This window comes from Antechinus flavipes, chromosome 6, assembly GCF_016432865.1.
Source record: "Antechinus flavipes isolate AdamAnt ecotype Samford, QLD, Australia chromosome 6, AdamAnt_v2, whole genome shotgun sequence".
Classification (NCBI taxonomy): domain Eukaryota; kingdom Metazoa; phylum Chordata; class Mammalia; order Dasyuromorphia; family Dasyuridae; genus Antechinus; species Antechinus flavipes.
This window is the reverse complement of record NC_067403.1, coordinates 116,073,165-116,094,443: the sequence shown is the minus strand read 5'-3', so window position 1 is coordinate 116,094,443 and position 21,279 is coordinate 116,073,165. Positions and strand designations below refer to the sequence as shown.

At 31.9% G+C, this 21,279-nt stretch overlaps 1 long non-coding RNA gene across 1 annotated transcript in view; it reads right to left on the bottom strand.

Annotated features, from left to right (window-relative positions):
• Positions 1-6,485: 6,485 nt before the first annotated feature.
• LOC127540172 (uncharacterized) overlaps positions 6,486-21,279 on the bottom strand; it is a 135,119-nt gene continuing 120,325 nt past the window's right edge. Inside the window, exon 3 of the long non-coding RNA XR_007948105.1 lies at positions 6,486-6,654. This is a non-coding gene — a long non-coding RNA (uncharacterized LOC127540172). The remainder of the gene's footprint in view (positions 6,655-21,279) is intronic.

Genomic DNA, 21,279 nt, shown 5'->3' with positions numbered 1-21,279 from the left:
CTTGAGGATTAAAAGACATGCCAGTGGTATGTAAAATCTGATACTATGCACAAAAGTGTGCAAAATGTTTAAAAGTATATTCAGGTCCATTATCTGTTTTTATTTCTTGTGGCATACCCATAATTGCAAAAGCTTGTATAAGGAATTCAGTGACTACTCAGGCAGTCTCTTTTGCTGCTGATATTGAAAAAGTAAATCCTAAAAAAAGTGTCTACTACAATATGGATAGAACAGATGACCAAAATATTTATAATGAGTCACATCCATTTGGCAAATTTCATTGGGTCTTAAACCACAAGGTTTCTTCCCTGAAGGGAGCATAGGAGCATGGAAAGGAAGGCAAACTGTACAGTCTTTTACTATGTTCCTAGCTTCCTCTTTTGTTATCCAAGTTGCCAACATAAAGCTCAAAAAGCATGATAATATTTAGAATGAGATCCTTGGGCTGCCTGAAATAAAGGAGAATTAGCTCACATAGTTAGAAGGCTAACTACCTTTGAATTTCCATAAACAGTAGAACCTGAAGGTCCACTATGAGAGTGGACATGCAAGATATAAATCTTACCTTGATGCTTTCTTACTTGCTCTTGGTCAAGTTGCTCCTATACTATATTTAATAAGGCCTGAATTTTTTCACTTGTTAAGGGCCACTGTTTTACCAACACTGGTGTATCAGTTTTCTACTGAATGGGAACAGGTGAGAGGCCTTCAACAGCAGTCCTGTCTAAAAAACCGAAGTACTGAATTGTAATCCTAACTGTTGTAAGATGTTTCTTCCCCATAGATTGATGGAGTTTTTTTCAACTATAAAAGAAATAAAAGCTCCTGATTCACCTTCAAATATCAATCTCAAAGGAGTAACACTAACTTCAGCTGTTATTGATCCTCCTATGCCAGACAAATAGATGTCTGCCTTAATCTTTGGCCAATGACTGGACCAATTGACAAATCTAATGACTGTACAATCTGCTCTCATGTTTACCAACCCTTTCAATGGTATGCCATTTACATAGATAGCATAGGATGGTCAGTTGTAACAGCTGCAATCTAGAATATTCCTGGATTCTGCTATTGGCAGTCAAAATCTGGTTATCAACAGATTGTCTATTAGGAGTCTGTATCAGTAAACCTACTACTCCTCCTGAGTAGTAGTACCCTCCTGGGTAATATCACGTGTCGCCTACCTGTATTAGTGATTGGGATATTAGCTACAGATTTCCCAGTTTCCCAAATCAGTGTATGGATGGACATTGTTTTGTAAGAACTCTCAGGAAGTGAAATGGTCAAGCCTAATATGCTTAGAGGTAAAGGATCCATAGACTGGACAGGAACAGATTTCACTTCTCCAGGGGATATCACAGTAGTCACAGCTGCATACAACTCTATTCTCATCAATTGTAATCCCTTTCTCCCATCAGGTTGCTTCTTGGGTGATTGATCATGTGGGAGTATTGAACTTCTAAAAAGTCTCTGTGTGTAACATCAGCTGCCATCATGCCCCAACTATTTTTTTTTTTTTTTTGGCCTGGGACTCTAGAGCAAGCTCTACTTTCTATTTCCCTGACTCAATCTACATTCTAATGCCCAATGGAAGCCTTTGTTGCATTTTGAACATGGGGTTTTGGGTCTTGTTTTGTCACTCTATCTTTATGCCAACATTGAACTTTCATATGCCCCACTTTACCACATTGAAAGCATTGACGAGTTTCTATGGAAGTCCCTTGCCAAAAGGGACCCTGTATCCCCATGTTCAGATCTTGAGAAGTCTGCATCATAGCCTGGGTATAAAAGGTATTTGTGCTCACTGTGGCACAGCATCTTATGATCACCTCCAAAGGAGCATCATTGTGTAGTCTTAGTGTAATTCTTCTACAAACCTCATTAGCATTTTCTTTAGCAAGTTGTTTTATCGTAATTTCTGTTGCTATATTTTCACCAATAGTTTGTATGACAGCTATCTGTAGACATCCTACGAAATCAGCAAAGAGCTCATTTGGACCTTGCACTATTTTCATGAAGGCTTCTCCTCTATCTTGTCTTCCTGGAAGGGTGCCCCATTCTTTGACAGCAGCAGAATCAATCTGTTCATATGCTGTCAAAAGATAATTAATCTGCGCTAAAGTGTCTGTGTATTGACTTACACATGTTAGTTGGTCAGAGGTGACTGGTATATTAACTCCAGGTTGCCTATTTCCTTGGGCTTGTATTCTATCGAGTTCACTATACTCAGAAAGACACAATAAGTTTTGTCCAGGTTCTAAACATGTCCTTGCTATAGATTTCCAATCATTAGAGGTTAAAACTTCAAAAGCCAAATTGTCTAATAACATCTTAACATAAAATGATGTAGACCCATAAAGAGTGCTAATGTTTTTTCAGACCTTTGATAATTTCTAGATTAAACAAGATGAATTTTCTTTTTTCTTGACCTGAAGAGTCAAACTCTCCAATCACAGGGTAGGCTTCTAATTTTAAATCAGATATATTCTGTTCTTCATTTTTAGATTTATAAGTGCCCTTTGTATTCCTGTCATAGGGGGTAGACAAAGCTCCTGAATGAGTGGTGCTGATGGTGTCACTGCCCTTCCCCCTCCTCCTCCCTCCACCCAGGAAGGAGGAATTGAAGGGGAGGGTCAGGAGATGGGCAATGCCCTAAGGACACCTGCTTGGATGTAAATGAGTTGTGAAAATGAGAACCATCATACTCTTTAATAAGTTTATAGGTATGGCACTTAAAATCCAATATTCCATGCTTTTCAGCTGCTTTGTCTGTACCATCCCCCTCCTCCTCTTTCTCCTCATACTTCCTTTTCTGGCTGTTCTCCTTAGAACTTTTCCGTTTTTTTTTTTTTTAAGAAGTTGTGGAATTCTTTAAAGCCAATTGTATTATATTTTAAATAAGGAATGTTTCTTTAGGAATTGAATCAGGACCCATAGCTGCATAATATTCAATCAGTTGCTCTCCCACTAGTTCCCACATATCTGGCTCTAATTTTTCTTCCTTAGAGAACCAAGGAGACATGCACTCTAATATATTTAAGAGTCCATTGATCTGTTTCCATTATTATCAACAAATCTTGCTTCTTTATTAACCTAACTGAATTCCACATGCTTCCCTTGGGATGGGGGAATTCTTTTTTTAGTATTTGCCCCATTTCAGCTAAAAACCAAAAGTGACTAGTTTTGCCCTTACCAAAGCTTCCTGCTTGTCTATTTTTATACTCATTCTATTTCTAGGTCACAGGAGATGTCTCCTTTGAACTTGGCTGATCGAGTCAGTCGAGCTGATTTGTGCCCTGCTTTGCAAGGCCCTGTGTTTCTGATTAAAATGGAGCTGATTTGTATATGATCTCACCAAGAATCCTACTCAGGATAATCCTGAGGCCTTGGTCTTAGTGGAGGAGTAAAGGAGGCAGGAGAGAGCTGCTATGTGGCTGATCAAAGATGAAGTCTGGAATCTGGGATCTTCTCTTGTGTCTGTGGCTGAGAGCTGTGGCTGAGAGAGCTTTCTGTCTCTGAGACTCCCTTAAATACTTCAGTATGATTACATCACTACATCACACTGAGCATGCATAACTGTAGAACATTACATGACCATATTACCCTAAATACATGCCAACTAGATTGGTTACATAATTACATTACATTAAGTATGTGCTTAGAGAACCATCATCTCATATTGAGTAGATACTTAACTATAAATACCCTGCTGTTCTGGATTTTAAGTAAACCTTTTCAGAATTCTTGCCCTCTTCAACATTCTTCATATTTTCTTTTCATGTCATCTTATTGTACATTTTAATTAAATATATAATATGTTTGAACTTTAAAGACATCTGACATGTAAAATCAAACTATGAATATTCTAATGCTATGGAAAAGTTTTCACTGTCTCATTTATTAACCTCATCTCTGGATCTCAAAACATTATACCATACTTAATTATGATGGTGAAAAAAGAAATCAATTATGTAAGCAATGGGAGTCATAATCAGAAATAGGTCCACGGTTCTAGCATTTTCCTGCTTCATTAATATTCACTTGATCCTAAAATATTATGGATATAATAAAAAAATCCTATCCTAAACAAAATCACTAATTTTTAAATCTGGTTCATAGAAACCAAGGAAGCTTAAAAATTTTAAAATATGTTAGGAAGGAAAAAAGAAATAAAAATATGGTTTTAAATTGCAATTTACATAATATAGAAGTTTCATCATCTTGTTCAACTGGAGAAGTTTAGTTTTTTAATTAGACAATTCCCTGTGGAAAGAGTGAACTTGTTAATTCGAACTTTTTCTAGACTCTCTTGGCAATCTTGGGTTTGGCACTGCATAGGACACAACACAAATAAAGAATAAAATAATCTACATACATTTTTGAGATCACTGGAAATGTACCTCGAGATTGACCTCATTTCATATGTATATATGAATGTGAATTTATGTATGTGTGCATATATGTTATATATCTATATCTCTCTCTCTATATATATAGCACATTAATGAATATATTTTAATTCAGTTTTTTAAATTAAGACTTTTTATCTCATAAGTAATTTTATTTTGTTTTATTTGTGCATTTTGTTTTAGTTAAGTAGTTCTATTAACCAACTTCCAGTTCTGATCAATTGTTGAGATTATACAGTTTACTGGGACCTAAAAAAAGGCAGCAATGTGACATAGTGGAAATAAATATGAATTTAAAGCCAAAGGAACTAAGTCAAAGTCAAGCTCCTAATCTTTTACTAATTGTGTAACCCTTGGAAAGCAATTATTTTATCTGAGTCAAAATGTATTCATTTTCAAAATGAAATGATTGGACTGGATTGGTAAGAGAATTGTATTCTAATCCAGATGCTGAAATACTTTTCAACAAGGTTATTTGATAAGATCAAAAGTTATGAAAGTATACTTGATGAACTTGGAGATCCTCAAAGACTCTAGGAAACCAAAATTATTTTCATTATAATAAGTAGATTTTTTTTACCTATACAATACTCTTGCCATTTTCAAATAACTTATCTGAGGCTAGATTACAAATGCACACACATGCACACACATTTGTGTGTGTGTTTCAACTAAAATAACATGGCAACAGTTTGGATACAAAAGCTTATGTGAGCATCCAATTGTCTTCTATTCATCCAGACATAAAAATAATTTACCTCCAAATATAAAAACTATACTTTCTTCACTGTCTTTTTTGTTTTTGAAAAATATAGGGTTTTTTGATAAAATATGTTCATATATATTGAGTTTGCTATTTAAATGAATATATATTTATATTTGTATATTATTTGATCAGTTTTTATTTCTAATATGTTGTAAATAGATATATACAACCACGTACAACAAAAAAAGTTCTCTGTGGTCCTTAATAATTTTAACTGGGTAAAACATAAAATTACAAAATTATAACAAAATTCATTTAAAAAAAACAAAAAAATCCAGAATATCAAGGAAAGGATGAAAAAGAAGTAGGCATAAAGAAGGAATAACACTTCTGTTATCTCAAACAATGTTATAAAACAGGAATCACCTGGGTTTTAGTGAAAAAAAATTAAAAAAAGAGCCAGTTTAATGAAATAAACTAGACAAGAAAGAATCAGAAATAATGGAGCTCAATGGCCCGGTATTTGATAATGTAGAACACATAAATTAACTAGGTAAATTCTCCTTATTTGATAAAAATTGCTGGAAAAACTGGAAAGCACTCTGGCAAAAATTAGAGTAATACCAATGCCTTATACTATACTCCATGATACATTTTAAATGGTTATGATACATTAATACTGAAGCTCACACTATTAGAAAGACAGGAAAAACAGATTAGATACCTTAACAACTATGTCAGGAGATATATTATTGACTAAACATGAGATAAAGTCCATTTCAAAAAATAAAATAAGTAACTTTCATTGCATGAAACTTTATAACTTCAATACAGACAACATTAATATATTCAGGATAAGAAAGGAAGTGGTCAAATAAAAACAAAATCTTTGTATGGTATTTATCTGATAAGGATTTGGTATCCAAATGATAAAAACAATAAATATTTAGATGATTAATAGCTATTTCTTAATGGATAAGTGGTTTAAGAATATGAACAAAGGGTTCTCTAAAGAAGAATCTCTAAAGTAAAATTTTCAACAACTATGTGGAAAAATATTCCAAATCGTTAATAATAAGAAAAATGCTTAAGCAAGACAGCCTCTCACATCCTACAAACTGGCAAAGATGACAAAAATAGAAATAACTGAGGTGATAAATCTAGAGAAACATAAAAGTATCTATCTTAACTGATACAGAATGAAGTAAACTAATATTAAACAAAAATAACGTTGTTGGAAAGAACAACTACAAACATACAGACATAAATGTGTGTATGTATGTATGTGTGTATGTTTAGATATATATAGATAGATAGATCACACATAATTCAAATGAAAGATATGAAAGAATAGTCACAACTCACCTGTTTGGATGGAGGAGTTCCATTGGTATTATATATTAGACACACTCAGAAATTTTCAATTTTATTAATCAGTTCTGCTGATTTTTTCCTTTCAAAAATTTTTGAAATGGGGAATGGCTCTCTGGGAGGGAAGGAAGGATGAAATAACTGAAATAACGATGATGACATAAAAAACTAGAAAACAGAAATAAAAATAAATTTCAGTGAATAAATTTAAAGGAGTATAATACCCATCAATTAGAAAATAGCTCAACAATTTGCGGCCTATGATTGTGAAAGAATACTACGATGCTATGAAATTGCTGATCTCAATAATTTTAGGAAAACATCTAAAGTCTTGCATGAAATATTGAAGAATGAAATGAGCAGAACTAAGAGAACACTCAATACAGTAACAGCAATATTGTTTCAAGAACAACTTTGAACAAATAACTGTGTCTATTTTAAATGACTTAACTAACTATAAATGACATACGAAGAAAGACACTACATCCAACGAAAACTGAATAATGATACATTGATAAACTGAACTGATAAATAATTGATAATTGATAAATAAAGTATATATAAAATATTTTATATATATACACACACAGAGTTGTGTCTGATGGTAGCTATCTCTATAGCAAGGAGTAAGAGGTGGGAAGGAACAAATTTTTTTTTTTAAAATTACATGATAATTTTTTTGTACAATTGAAATGAATAATAAGTTATATATAATAGATTTGCAATTTTACATACAATAACTCTTTTTATTATTATATCATGTCATGAAATTTTATATATGTATATATATATGAATCTATGTATGTATATATGCATACATACACACGTTATTTATTGACTGAAACATAAAGCAAAACAGGATTCTATTTTTTAAAAATTAACTCTTTTAATGAGGTGCCTCCTATGCCTATGTTTAAATCCTATAGAGTCTTTCTTGATAGACACAACAGTCTATTTTAATTATCTTTCAATTTTCCATATCAAAGAAGACACAAAATAGAGTGATAGGTGTATTCTCCAAAATAATACAATGTTCTAAATAAAAAAAAAATTAAAAAGAATCTGCTATACATGGTGAAGTGCATATAGAATCCTATGTGTGAATGAATGATATTGCATAGAGAATTCTACTCTTATATTATGCAGCCTCCTAAATGAGATTAATGGGCATTTATAGAAAATTACCCAGCCAAGACAAAAAGCCAAGCTGTGAAATATTGCTTACTATTCAGATCACAATAGGCAGATATACATGTAGTAATTTACTTAGGTCAGTGGTTCTTAAGGGCTCATGGAAGGCTAAAAGATCATTAAATTCATATGTACAAGAGCATTGACATTTTACTATTTATTTAGCTCCAACAAAATGATTCACTATGACAAATCTTAAACTACATTGTGTACACTGGTGTTTTTCATTATAGATATTATTGTAATACAGTCAATAGATCTGTTTTAGCAGGCATTGAATTAAACTTTGTAAATTGTCATTTTAATTAATGGTACATTATTTTATTTTATTTTTTCAATTTGGAAATTTGGATTTTTAAAAATTTAATTTAATTTTTATTAAAGCCATTTATTTTCAAAACATATGCATGAATAATTTTTCAACATTAATCCTTGCAAAACTTTGTGTTCCAAATTTTCCCAGCTGTCCCTCCATCCCTTCCCCTAGATAGTAAATGATACAATATATGTTAAACATGTTAAAATATATGCTAAATCCCATATATGTATACATATTTATAAAATTATCTTGCTGCACTAGAAAAATCAGATCAAAAAAGAAAAAATGAGAAAGAAAACAAAATGCAAGAAAACAACAAAAATAGTGAAAAAGCTATGCTGTGAGGGTAAATTATTTTAAAGTACTTAATTTCACAATATTGTTATTAGATGTTTTCTCCAATAGATGGTTACCAATAATATGTATATATATATATGAAACCATTAAATTTTTAGACATCAAAAGTAAATGCTCATGACTTAAAATATTGGGAACCACTGATTTAATCCCTCAGTACATTTCAATAGGTATTGTTAAAGTGGTAATAAAGGGAGCACAAGTGATAATATGAACTAGATTTGGATAATGTAGTAGTGACAAAAAGCAACCATAAGAAGACATCCATCACAGGTTACAAAGATATTACCATTATTACATGGAACAGCTCACAGGCTCAACCAACCACAACAAAACAAGGAGGTGGGGTGTGGGGGTTAGGATCTAGGAAGTAAAAAGATACATGTTGAAACTGTCTCATAAATAAATCAGTTCCAATGGAGCAGTAATGAACTGAACCAGCTATGCCCAGTAAAAAAAACTCTGGGAAATGACTAAGAACCATTATACTGAATTCCTAATCCCTATATTTTTGCCTGCCTGCATTTTGGATTTCCTTCATTCTTTTTGTACAGCAAAATAACAGTTTGGTCATATATACTTATTGTGTATCTAATTTATACTTTAATATATTTAACATCTACTGGTCATTCTGCCATCTGGGGAGGGGATGGAGAGGAAGGAGGGGAAAAATTTGAACAAAAGGTTTGGCAATTGTCAATGCTGTAAAATTACCCATACATATAACTTGTAAATAAAAAGCTATTTAAAAAAAAAAAGAAAGAAACTGTCTCATAAAACAATTTGGGAAAACTGAGCTTCCATCAAGGCTACTTCAAATACGCTCATTGAGACAATCCAGGAAAACTTGAATTCCCATCATAGCTGACAATAGAAACAGGATATGCTGTTTCTTTTTTATTATTATTATTATAACTTTTTATTGACAGAACATATGCCTGGGTAATTTTTTACAACATTATCGCTTGTACTCACTTCTGTTCCGACTTTTCCCTTCCCTCCCTCCACCCCCTCCCCTAGATGGTAGGCAGTATCATACATGTTAAATATGTTATAGTATAGGATATGCTGTTTCTTAACAATTCCTAAGAAGAAGCTGGTCCAGCTCACAAGCTAGTCCAGAATTCCCATCATTGTAATACCAAAGGAAAAAAAAAAATCTAAGGAGTTAGAGGTATTAAAATACTCTCTAAAGCATGAAAATATGGGACTAGAGACAAATATTTTCACTCTTCCTGACATTAGTTCCTCCTTTGCCATTTGATGGAGTGGTATTGACTAGAGTCTCTTAGAGAGATATAAATTTGAGTCTAGTACTGAAAAAATAGGAGTCAGATTCTGTTAAGGGACAGATCAATTCCCCAAGAGTCTCCACAACTATGGATCATAGTCTCGGAAGGGTTTACAAGGTAGCCTTTGCTGACACAAGTGTTGTGGACTGGAAATGAGATAAATTGGCAGCAGAGGGAAGAGGAGAGAGGTCAGACAATGCAACAGCCTCTCAGTCTCCTTGTATCATTCTCTCACAAGAGGAAATCTATTCTGGGTTGGATCTCCAGCAGTCACTGTTAGGTGGCTCCCATGTATTTCAGCAGCTCTCCTGTGTATTCCAACAAGATTCCTCTTTGGGAAAACTTACATATTTTAAGTGATTCCAGAGAGATCCCAGATACAGAAGATTTTGTTAATATAAGAATTCTTAAAATCAAAAAATATGGCTGCAAATACTGAAACACTAATTTATTTTTGAAAAATCAAATTGTAGGAAATCTAATGGGTAAGGAAAAGATGCATGAAGAAAAAACTAGATCAATATATTAAGATAATCCCCTGATTTGTTGATAGATTTGGTCTGAATCATCTTATTGTTGAAGAAAGCCATATCTATCACAATTAATCATCATATAATCTTCTTTTTGCTGTGTAGAATGATCTCCTGGTTCTGCCATTTCACTTAGCATTAATTTATGTAAGTCTCTCCAAATCTCTCTGAAATCATCCTGCTGATTGTTTCTCATACAACAATAATATTCCATAACATTCATATGCTATAACTTATTCAGCTATTCTCTAATTGATGGGCATCCATTCAGTTTCCAATTTCTTGCCACTACAAAAAGGGCTGCCACAAACATTTTTGCCCAAGGGAGTCCCTTTCCTTCCTTTAAGATCTCTTTGGAATATAAGCCCAGTAGATGGATCAAAGTATATGCACAGTTTGATAACTCTTTGAGCATAATTCCAAACTGCTCTTCAGAATAGTTGGATCTGTTCAGAATTCCACTAACAATGTATTAGAATATCAATTTTCCCGCATGCCCTCCAATATTCATCATCTTTTCCTCTCATTTTAGCTAATCTGAGAGGTGCATAATGGTTTCTCAGAGTTGTCTTAATTTTCATTTCTCTGATCAGTAATGATTTGGAGCACCTTTTCATATGACTAGAAATTGTTTCAATTTCTTCATCTGAAAATTGTCTGTTCATATCTTTTGATTATTTATCAGTTGGAGAGTAGCTTGAATTCTTATAAATTTGAGTCAATTCTCTATATATTTTCAATCCATTGCTTCCCTTTTAATCTTGTCTGCATTAGTTTAGTTTGTACAGAAACTTTTTAACTTAATATAATCAAAATTATCTATTTTGTGATTAGTAATGATTTCCAGTTCTTCTTTGGTCATAAATTCCTTTCTCCTCCACAGATCTGAAAGGTAAACTATCCAGTCTTCTTCTAAGTTGCTTATAATATCACTCTTTATCTCTAGATCATGAACCCATTTTGACCTTATCTTGGTATATGGTGTTAGGTGTAGGTAAATGCCTAGTTTATGCCATACTAGTTTTCAATTTTCCCAGAAGATTTTGTCAAATAGTGAGTTTTATGCTTCAAAAGCAGGGGTTTTGGGGCCTGTCACACCCTAGATTACTATAGTCATTGACTAAAATATATGATTCTTAAGGTATAATAATATTACTTGAAGGACCAAGACCCTTTCTGCTACAATGCTTTATCATCATTCAGACTACTTTAGCTGGCCTATGAAAACAGTCTAACTGAATATTTATCTTCTCCTTTTTATCTATTCTATTAACAGGAAAAATGTATAGCTACAACAACACTTCTTTCTATTTAAGCTAGACACTTCCTAAAATTGAGGGCTGTATCTATAATAATTAGTTAAACATTAGTCTTTGTCTATTTAAATTTTTTTCAAACCAAAACTTGTTAATGATAAGGAGAAACAAAATTAATTTTTAAATAATATTATATTCAGTAGGTGCTGACCTTATGTTTATTAAAATGCTTTATCATGAATCCATATATATATTATCATAAAATAGTCTATTTTTGAAACTTTTATTAAGTCTGTTTAATTCAAGCCCACTTAATACTTAACTGAGGGGTGACTGAATAAAATACAATACCTGATGGCAAGTAATACAGATGAAGTTTTATAAAATATGAATGTCCCCTTTTCACAATTCACACATTCTCACACATTATTTTTAATAACTAGGAGTGTTTTTTTTTTTTTTTTCTTTCCACCACTGTTGTTACCAGATGTTGCTCCATTAGATTTACTCAACTAGAGTTTTAAATACGCACTCTGGCACAATATTCCCAAGGTATTCTCTTCTTTATCTTTTCATTTTCTAATTTCCATCCCTTTCAGGTGGAAATCACTTCAGTAAAAGGGTAATTGCTTGTGCTTTGCAGTGTTGAAGTGTTTGCCTCAGGTTACTTACTACAATCTCTAAAATTAAGACAGACAAAATAAATGTCCAAACTTTCCTCTCCTCCTGTTTTTTAAAAGAATTCTTTCATGACATTCCTCATGTTATTATTTTGTGAAATTCAAAATTTTCTTTCTCTGAAAATTATTTTAATTTAGTTTTTTTTCCCCTTTATTTCTTCCGTTTAACTCCCTATTGCTTTATCATTAATTTCTTCTCCAAGGAAAACCCTGCGGCCTGTTCAAAATTTACAACTACAACAAAGAATTTCCTGCTAAAATATGTCAAGGCACAAATTTATTTTAAGCATATTTATAAGCACAAATTTTAAAAATTCATTCTAATTATACATTTTTTCCTTCTTTCTTTTTTCATTTAACACAAACTATTTCTTGAGGACTTATCATTTATGAGATACAAGGAAAAACATGAAGTAAAAGATATAATTCCTACTGTTATATGCAAAAACTACAGTAGTTGACTAACAAGCATTTGTTAATTGTTAACTTTGTGTGGGACACCAATGTAATGTAAGATTTTGTGGTCCCCTGATTTTAGGCTTCTCTTCTAAGGATAAGTCAGTGATGCTAAATCTTCTAGCTTTGGAGTCTGCATTAGGAAATTCCTAGGCCCAATATTTCTGATTCTTAATAGACCACTCCTCACTCAGAAAGCTTCTGCCCTCAGGATGCTTCCACAGATCAAACTCCTGAGACAATAGACTATTCCTCAGTTCATTGTTGACTGTCAGATAAATAATCTGTTAGTCATGATAACGAAATTCCAGATTGCTCTTCTTGGCATAGAATTAGCATGTGAATGATAGAAAGCTGGATAAATGTGTCTCTTTGCTTCTGTTTCCTTGATAATTTCTTTTGGATCTTAGCCCATTTATAATGGCATTGCAATTACAGTATAATTGCCCCTTGCCTGGGAAATGGGTTCAAGCCTGCAAATTCTTTTGTGACACCTCACAACACTGGTCTGTGATGCCAAACTTTTGGGGTCATCTTCTCAACCTCAACAAAACTGTATAAAAGATAGGTTTACAAAGTTCAAAAGTTTCTGTCCTGAAGGAGCTCCTATCCTAATGATATCTTAGAATACAAGGTACCATGTAAAGGTTAAGAATAAGTAGAATTAACCACTACCTAAGGTGTCATTTCACTATAATAATTTCTTGAAGAAAAAAGAATTTGAGATAGATTTCTTATTTGAGGAGAAGGGATAATTTGCTTCGATATTATTGTTTAGTTTGAATTCTCATAAATGGAGTTTTAGAATTTTCTTGGCAGATATTGGAATGATTTGTTTCCTTCTCTTACTTATTTTGTAGGTGAGGAAACTGAGGCAAATGAGTTTAAATAATTTGTTTAGAATCACACAGCTAGTAAGTATCTGAGGTCGAATCTAAAACTAGGCCTTCCTGACTTCAGGCCTAACTCTATGTCTATGTCACCTGGCTGCCTCAGTAGTTTCCTATCCCTAGTTAAAACCAGATGCTGTTGTTCTGATCTGAAGTCACATTCTTATTACATTGCTGGGTCTTTTCCCCTCTTGCCATACATTTCTACTGTTTACTGAGTCCTATTGATATAAAATTTGGGGGTGGGAAAGGGTGAACCTGAATTAGAGAAATTCTAAATATCTTAAACCCCTCCCTACCTCTGGGAGGGGCCCCACCCTCCGGTTCAAAGGGAAAATTCCCAGATGGTAATCTCCTCCTATAATTCAATCAATTGGAAGATCTTGGCCTGGGGCATAATCACCACTCTTTATTGAGTTGAAAATTAGTCCCTCAAATTCATCCGAACATTACTCCCCAACTCCAGTTTCAGCAATCTAGAGAGCCATGAATCTTTTTCATAATACTTCTTTTAAATACATGAAATAAAATGCATAATTACAAAAAAAGCCAATTGTTTTGAAGTAGAATAAAATACATGTCTTAAATGTTCATAATTCCTAGATAATTCACTATCAAAATTTTCTTAATGTAATATAATTATGAGGTAAATGCACAGAAAAAATATATTTGAATATTTTATTGGTCAAAGCATCCTGAAAATTGATTGGAGTTTTGTGAAAGAAATGACAGAATTATTCACATCCTTTGACTAACATTCCACTGATTGAACAAATATACAAAGGAGGTTAATGGCAAAATCCAAAATTCCATATACGTCAAAATATTTATAGTGAGTTTGATGACCATCATTGGGGAAGAGAGATGATAAACTATAATACAAAGCTAAGAAAAATATATACAATGATTATAATAATAGAAATGGAAAGAATAAATTAAAATGAATATTTTTATTTTATAATGACCAAGTTAAACCCAAAATATTCTCAAATCACATATCCTCCTTTCTCATATATAGACTTATGCTATATATATGTAATATTACAGATTTTGTCATATTTTGCTGAACAGTGTTTCCCCTTCTTCTTTATTCTTGTAATAAAAAAAAAATGATGGCTCATTGAAAGATGCAAAAGTGAATGGTGTTAGGCAATAAAGGTGAAAAAAAAATTTCAGTTTTAAAAAATGTATATAAAGCAATCCATTACAAGGATTATTTTATAAAGATACTTTATTAAACATTTGGCATAAATAAATTCATATATATTTTATATCTAATAAACACTTTATGCACTTAAGTTTATACTTAGGATTAATGATGCTACCAGTCAAAGCCATTTTATAAAGAAGGAGCTATCCTTCATATAGTTGTCTAACATGTCCCTGTCATGCATTTTCTAAATTTTCTACATTTTCATTGACAACTAAATCCTAACTAAACAAGTAGGGTGATGATGTATTCATACCTAAAAAAGGAAGAAAAAAAATAATTTTCACTCTACCTCAGCCATGTATTAAATAGACTTCAAAATTAATATTATCCAATTATACTGTCCATATTCAACTCCTCACTGTTCACCAAAATATTCATAGTGAGCAGATTTCACTGTAGTAAAATCATCATTGAGCTTTCTATTCTACATAATTTGCTTCTCATTTAGTTTTCTTTGAATTAATATGAATTAGTATACATCTTCCTCTTTAATATTTTCTTACTTATCATTGCTCATTTTCATCGCTATAAAATAATTTATAACTTCTACTTTCAACATCAACTTCATTATTCACTTATTTTAAAAATGGCTAAAGGTATTTTAACCTACATTTTAGCTAGTTAAAGGAAATAATTTGTGGACTGAATGTAGAGTTTTTAATGAAAATATCTTACTACACATGGATTTCAGTGGTCCAGCCCTTCTACAACCACAAAAAAAGGATTATTAGTTTCCACATAAAAGAAGACTTAAATCAATTTCCTAAAGATATTTGTATAGATTAAGTACTCAGTAAAAACAATGAGAAATATCCAGTGGATTAAAAATAAAAAAAAATTCTCATTCAAATGAAGAAAAAAAAATATTAAAAATTAAAACTTATTTTTCTCTGTGGGATATTAAATATTTGATTTAATTGTAGCCTACTGACTCTCTTGGGCATTTGGGAATAGAAAAAGCATCGTGGAACTGAGTTAGTATATATTGATTCTGGTGCTAAATGTGCCATGTGATTTTAGGTTAAACTCGAACTGTGTGAGCCTCAGCTCCCTTATCTATAAAACTGGCATGGAAAAGATGCTCTATCCCAAAGATTCTTATAAGAATCAAAAGAAATAATCATATGTTAAAATAATTTTGAAAATGCAACTCATATACAGATGTAACTTATTATATATTCAAGGTTTATATTTTTCTATGTCATGAAAAATTAATGCTATTTAAGTTTTTGAATACAGGCTACCAGAAATAGATTCTGTAACCCTTAAATGAGATATTTTAAAAATTCTATTCAATTCTATTCAAAATGTGCTTATTTATATTCAGGTTTGAATTATCAACTGACCTTAATACATTAGATATACAAATGGATTCACAGCCCAAGTAACAACTTTATTTTTGAATACAAGATCTAACTTTTAGGAAGCATTAAAAAATTAAGCTAAACAAAATGACTGAAGGTGTGGTATTTGTTATATTTGTTTGATGACATATTGGAGGAGCAGATGTGTTTATGTTTAATCCAGCCATGCAAATTGGCATCTGCCATGTGTTTAAAACTCAAAAGCAAGTATACCTAATATGTTAAAAAAAAAAAAAAAAAAAACACCTACTCTGTCATTTAAGATTTTCACCAAGTTTCTGTTGGAAAGAATCTTTACTTATAAACTCTGGAGAAGGTTTGCTTCAGTCATTTAGACTCATGGTATTTTTTCCCTTTCTGTTCCAATCCCATTTCTTTTTTGTTCACTATTTACATTTCAGAGCTATAAGAAATCTTGGAATTGACCTAATCCAAGATTCTCATTCCACAGATTAGGAAAATGAAGCCTAGAGGGTTAAATGAATTGGCAGAGGATTATATCATACCACCTTTTGAATACAGTGTAGACTAAATGGAAAGAATATAGAAGATATGAGCTGTGTTCCCATTGTGTTACTTATAACCTGAATCATCTTGGAATTACATTGCTAAGTGATAAACTAATTTCTGAACTGATTTCATTATTTGTCTTAATTGTGAAAGTGATATTGAAATCTGCCAACTGCAATTCACAGGCAGCTCCTTTTCTTTCCTTTTTCTTTTTGGTATCTTAATTAAAAATTTTTTTTATTACTTTGTAATGTGTAGTAGTTCAACAGTTGATATGCTTATGTCTCTTTAATAGGAATCTTTTCTGCCACTTTATCATGCCTTAGTTTCTTCATCTGTAAACAAAGGAATAAATAACTTTCCAGGTGCCTTTTAGCTCTGATGGTAATTGTGTACAATATTATGGAAATGATGCCACTTATATTTGCAGGATCCTTATAACTCATCAAACTATAAATTCATTTTTTAAAATAGTATTTTTTCAAATGCATTCAAAGATTGTCTTCAACATTCACTCCTGAAAAACCCTGCATTCCATATTTTTCTCCCTTTCTCACCTCCCCTAGACAGTAAGTAATCTGACATAGGCTAAACATGTGCCATTCTTCTAAACATAAAGTCTTAAGGGTTAGAATAAACCTGTAAGTTCATCATGTCTCTTCCATTGCAGTGAATATTTGACAAAGGATCATTTATTGTCTGGCTTAAAAGTTAATATGTCTAGGAAATTATTGTTTCATATGGCAGATTAGCAACCATCCTTCTGCAAAGCTCTATTTTTAAGGGGATTCTCCTAAATAATTAGGAACGTCTGTATGATCTAGTAGAAAGAACACTGTATTCAGTGTCAGGAGACCTGGATTTGAATTGCATTTCATTACTCGAATTCATTGAATTCCATTACTCAGGTTCTGAGCTTTAGTTTCTTTCTCTGTTAAATGAGTATAATAACATCGACAAATTCAAGATTTTGTGGCAAAATTACTTTTTAAAACTTTAAAATAGTATTCAAATATGAGTTATTATTTGTATGTTGTTTCATAAAACTGAGATGTCTTTCTCTCTAACTTATGGCCATTGTCCTAATCCCCTGCGGGACCCAGTCAAATAAGTTCAATGCCTCTTCTACATGATATTTTTCCATGTACTTGAAGGCTTCACTTACTAACATGTCTCTTATCTTCCCTAATTATATTCATTTCCTTTAAACAAATTATGCTATAGCATTCTTCTTATTAATTTAATTATCTATTTTACTCTCCTCTGTAACTACCTTGGCTTACCAATATCTTTCCTACAATGTCAAGACCAGAAATAAAGAGGGAAATTTAGGTAGCATCTAAGCATAATGATGACTCTAATTTTCCTGGTTCTGGATACTGTGCATAAATGGATACTCTAGTTGCTACATCTAACAGGTGATTTACATTGAACTTGTGATCCATTAAGAAAATAAGGATTTAATTTGTTTTTAATATGAACTATACTTTAACCATATCTTTCTTAAATTAATGCAATTGATTTGGGAACCCAAATTAAAGATTAGACATTTATCTTAATAAATGTCATCAGTTTTATACCATTGTTCTGGCAGATTAAGGATTTTTTTTTTTTTGTATCTTGACACTTTCATCTGATTATTTCATCCTTCTAGCCCCATAATAAGATTATCATAGATAGATGATACATGTAGTTAAAGTCTTAGTGCTGTTTCAAGGTATGAAAGCTTACAACAGTCATTACTTTAAGTTTTCATGGTATTAAGCTATTAAGGGTTTAACCTTTTTTTTTTTTCTTTTTGAAGTACATTAAGACTTTTGGAACATTCTGTCCTATATGAATCTTTGAAATCTGAATTAGTTGTTGAGTCCCCTGTGCAGCTCCATTACTTTCTTTACACGACTCTCTATCTTCTTCACTGGAAACTTTGAGCTTGAATCATCAAAGATACATGCTGTGTTCATTCTAATCCCCAGGAAACTATAAAATTCTTGAAGGCAAGAATTGGCTTGATTTTTCCTTGTATGTCTAAAATCTAACATGAATCATCATATGAAATAGGTTTTTAATGAATGTTCATTGAGTTGAGGGGAGATGAAGTTTTACCACATTTATATTTTGTAGATATGTATATATTTAATTATATCTAGAATTTATTGGGAACCTGAACATTGACTTGATTAATGTTTGTAGTTCTACCTTTTTACATATGTAATTCAAATTGTCCCTTATTATGGTTCACAAAAATGAAACAAACATTTCAGTATTTTTAGAGGAATGTCATTTCCTAAGATATTACTGCTTGTAATACTGTAATGCTGTCTAGCCATTTCATGTAAAGAATACTTTGAAGTTGGTGATGCTGATAAAATGATGCTACAAGCTCAAAGGAACATCTTTGTTATAGATTTCGAAAATCATAGAATAATAGCTAATAAAAATAATAAAAATACTATCTAGCTTTTATAGAACACTTTATTGTTTAATAGTTTTACCTAATTTTATCCTGACAACAATCCTGAGATTATTATCTCTCATTCCACAACTGAATAAACAGAGGTTAAAGAACTTATTCAAGACCACAGAATAAGTAACTATTTGAGATGAAATTTGAACTCAGTTCTTCTTGACTACATGCTGCATATCCATGGTATCTCCAATCTTCTATGGGTTTTCTTGGCCTGTACTAAAAATTAAGGTGAAAATGGTGCTGAATTATGCGAAGAGGTTAGGAAGATAGATTGCAAGAGGCTTTTGCACATTTACTTTCAGGCCATTAAACCATTAATGATTTCGAGATGGTGAGTTTGTTAGTGGTTATAAGATGAATGAGAAAGAAGCAATATTAAAAATATCAAAACAGTTAGGAGATGCCAGGAAATTTGAGAAGATAAGCCTTTGGAGTAAACAGTGGGACAGAGGGAAGGTGGGAAAGGGGAATAGGCAATAAAAATATAAAGAATGGAATGAATGTAAACTAGTTATAAAAGAAGTGTCCAAGAGCCTTGTTCTCTGAACATCAAAAGAAGAAATAAGGAAGCCAAGATTCACTCCCAGGGTCTGCATGAAGGGACTAAAAAAATGACTGCTGAAAGAAATAAGTAAGTCTGAATGGGTCCTAAGTTTTCTTTTAGATACTGGATATTGAGTAAGTAATAAAAGAGTAAGATGGGAAAAAAACTTAGAAAGCTAGAAATCCTATTTGTGAAATCATGAGTCTAAAAACTTCTATGAATGAGATTTTAGTTCAAGGAAATTAAAGTTGTTATTTTATATGGCTGCCTTCAAGATAAATAGTGAAATTTTGAAGAGAAGTCAAAGCTAGCAATAGATATTTCCAGTACAGAAGTGCCCATTTTCTTCTGAACAACAAAAATAATTTTGTTGTGAAATTACCACTATATCCAAGGGAAATCAGAAAGCTTTTTAAAATCATACAATCTTGAATATAAGGAAACTTAAAAAACAAATTCAAACTATAATTGAATGGGAATCTATTTTATACTATCCCCACCAAGTAGTCAATCAACTTTTGGATGAAGAAAGATCCATCACCTGCTTAGGTAAAACACATCTTTTTTTTTACAGCTCTGATAATTAGGATTTTTTTTTCCCTTTAATATAGAATAGGACTTATATTCATTTTGTTATTTAGTCATTTCAGTCATGTACATGTCATGTATTCTTCATGACATCATTTAGTGTCATATAAACATATCAGAATGGTTTACCATTTCCTTTTTCTAGTTTATTTTACAGATGAGGAAATTGAGGCAAAGAGGGTTAAGTGACTTGCCCAGAGTCATACAGCTACTCAGTTACTAAGTATCTGAGGGCAGACCTGAACTCATGAAGATGGATTTTCTTGAGTCCAGACCAGGTACTCTATCTGCTCTGCAGTTTAGCTGCCTCTTCATTCAATCTTTAGTCAACTACAAAGATTTAGCATTGTGCCAGGCACATAGTAAATGCTACATAAATGTTACCTGTTATTTTTATTTTAATAATTATTGATATTATTCTGTAATGATACTGCATTTATGAGAAATTTAAGTTAATGATTTTAGACAGCCAACAAATTATTATGTTGCTCAGTGTTCTCTTCTCTCTTTCTGATACTTTGCTCCTGATACTACAGACATAAAAGGGACAAAAAAGATATTTTGTATTTTATTTGTTTCTTGGGTTTCCATAGCTAACCATATGTATCCATATATTCATGTATATTTTCCATATATTCATCATCAATTAATAAGTCTCTTACATATCAGCTTCTCTGTGCTTGGTTAGGCTGGTTTATGAAGTTAAATTCAATATTTTTCTGGGTCTGTGCTCATTCCTTCCAACATGATGAAACCTTCTGGAATTCATGATACAATGTGGTATCAAGTCACTACCAGACCACAATGGCAAATCAAACTATATCAAAACAACAATAAGTGAATGGACGTATTACTGGAGAAAATGAATTGCATTGATCATGACATGAAGTTTCTGAAACCAGAAGAAAAAAAAATTCAAGATTAATGGAATGATTTCTTGGAGATATAAATAAAAATATTGATGGAAGTTAGTGTTACCTAATGCCAAAAGTCAGTAATAACTAAAATTCCTTGGAAAAAACCCAGTGATCTTATATTGAAATTCATATAAAATTATTTATAAAAATGTCATCCTGCAAAAAAGTTGTGCTATAAATACTAATAAATATGTAGAAGACGGAGAAGAAAAGAAA